Source organism: Oncorhynchus clarkii, chromosome 3 (genome assembly GCF_045791955.1).
Source record: "Oncorhynchus clarkii lewisi isolate Uvic-CL-2024 chromosome 3, UVic_Ocla_1.0, whole genome shotgun sequence".
In the NCBI taxonomy this organism is placed as follows: Eukaryota; Metazoa; Chordata; class Actinopteri; order Salmoniformes; family Salmonidae; genus Oncorhynchus; species Oncorhynchus clarkii.
Genome location: NC_092149.1, coordinates 18,016,060 through 18,018,425, shown reverse-complemented (window position 1 = coordinate 18,018,425; position 2,366 = coordinate 18,016,060). Strand labels below are relative to the sequence as shown.

The following is a 2,366-nucleotide window of genomic DNA, read 5'->3' as shown; positions in this document are numbered from 1 at the left end:
AGGAGACAGAACACTTCGGTATGACGGCTGCGTGGTCCCATGGTGTTTATACTTGCGTACTATTGTTTGTATAGATGAACGTGGTACTTTCAGGCGTTTGGAAATTGCTCCCAAGGATGAACCAGACTTGTGGAGTTCAACAATTTTTTTGCTGAGGTCTTGGCTGATTTCTTTTGATTTTCCCACAATGACAAGCAAAGAGGCTCTGAGTTTGAAGGTAGGCCTTGAAATACATCCACAGATACACCTCCTATTGACTCAAATGATGTCAATTAGCCTATCAGAAGCTTCTAAAGCCATGACATACTTTTCTGGAATTGTCCAAGCTGTTTAAAGGCATAGTCAACTTAGTGTATGTAAACTTCTGACCCACTGGAATTTAGATACCATGAATTGTAATTTCAATTATCTGTATGTAAACAATTGTTGGAAAAATTACTTGTGTCATGCACAAAGTAGACTAACTGACTTGCCAAAACAATAGTTTGTTAACAAGAAATTTGTGGAGTGGTTGAAAAAACGAGTTTTAATAACTCCAACCTTAGTGTATGTAAACTTCCGACTTCAACTGTATATATTCCTATCTAACATTTATCTTGAAGGTGGAGCAGCCTGGTTAGGGGCCTCAGATTAAGTGAAACAGAAGAAGAGATACAAATAAAGGAGTGAAAGGATGTCAGAGCTCGGGTACAGCCAGAGAGAGCGGGAGAGAACCATGTCCTCCTGACGCTGGGAGAAAAGATAAGCACAACATCTCTGACTGACTCAAGAATGGATGGATAATAGGAATAAGAAAGGTCGATTTACACTGTTCCTGATAAACAGCCATTGTTAATCTTATGAAATGTATCTTATGTATGCCTTAATATGGATGGATAATGCCCTGTTGATCTACTAATAATGACATCAAAGTGAATGGAGAAGGACAGACTGATGGAGCAACTCACTGATGCCCTCTGCTGCACAGCAAACAGAGTAAGCTGCTGCACAGTAAACAGAGTAAGCTGCTGCACAGTAAACAGAGTAAGCTGCTGCACAGTAAACAGAGTAAGCTGCTGCACAGTAAACAGAGTAAGCTGCTGCACAGTAAACAGAGTAAGCTGCTGCACAGTAAACAGAGTAAGCTGCTGCACAGTAAACAGAGTAAGCTGCTGCACAGTAAACAGAGTAAGCTGCTGCACAGTAAACAGTGTAAGCTGCTGCACAGTAAACAGAGTAAGCTGCTGCACAGCAAACAGAGTAAGCTGCTGCACAGTAAACAGAGTAAGCTGCTGCACAGTAAACAGTGTAAGCTGCTGCACAGTAAACAGTGTAAGCTGCTGCACAGTAAACAGAGTAAGCTGCTGCACAGTAAACAGAGTAAGCTGCTGCACAGTAAACAGTGTAAGCTGCTGCACAGTAAACAGAGTAAGCTGCTGCACAGTAAACAGTGTAAGCTGCTGCACAGTAAACAGAGTAAGCTGCTGCACAGTAAACAGAGTAAGCTGCTGCACAGCAAACAGAGTAAGCTGCTGCACAGTAAACAGAGTAAGCTGCTGCACAGCAAACAGAGTAAGCTGCTGCACAGTAAACAGAGTAAGCTGCTGCACAGTAAACAGTGTAAGCTGCTGCACAGTAAACAGAGTAAGCTGCTGCACAGTAAACAGTGTAAGCTGCTGCACAGTAAACAGTGTAAGCTGCTGCACAGTAAACAGAGTAAGCTGCTGCACAGTAAACAGAGTAAGCTGCTGCACAGTAAACAGAGTAAGCTGCTGCACAGTAAACAGAGTAAGCTGCTGCACAGCACACAGAGTAAGCTGCTGCACAGTAAACAGAGTAAGCTGCTGCACAGTAAACAGAGTAAGCTGCTGCACAGTAAACAGAGTAAGCTGCTGCACAGTAAACAGTGTAAGCTGCTGCACAGTAAACAGAGTAAGCTGCTGCACAGCAAACAGAGTAAGCTGCTGCACAGTAAACAGAGTAAGCTGCTGCACAGCAAACAGAGTAAGCTGCTGCACAGTTCCAATAACAGGTCAAATCCTTCCATTGCTTGATGTGTGTATGTAGGGCATTGAAAATATGCTACCTCATAATTTACCCCATACTTAAAACATATTGCAAACCTAGGCTTTAATTCATGACTGCAAATTACAGCGTGGGGCAGAGTCCTTCAGAACTTTGTCCAGGATGTATGACTAGTACGGTATATAGCCTACATACTATAGTTGTATGTTAATATGATCAAACATGAAACCCAAATAAATATTTTGCACGTCCCTCAAGTTGTTAAAATGTACTCAGAAGTTTGTCCTCTGATCATATCAATACAAATCCACATAGTAATGAAAGTGTAGTTCCTAAGACAGACAGACGGAAGATAGTGTAAC

At 42.1% G+C, this 2,366-nt stretch overlaps 1 protein-coding gene across 2 annotated transcripts in view; it reads left to right on the top strand.

The window, feature by feature from the left end:
• Positions 1–2,261, top strand: part of LOC139405785 (E3 ubiquitin-protein ligase CBL-like) — a 24,889-nt gene extending 22,628 nt beyond the window's left edge. The window contains exon 12 of one of the 2 annotated variants that reach the window (XM_071148209.1): positions 1–2,261. This exon is cut by the window's left edge and continues 799 nt beyond it. The gene's annotated coding sequence lies outside the window, so the exon portion shown is untranslated. The other variant, XM_071148210.1, reaches the window with a different exon arrangement.
• The last annotated feature ends 105 nt before the right edge of the window (positions 2,262–2,366 follow it).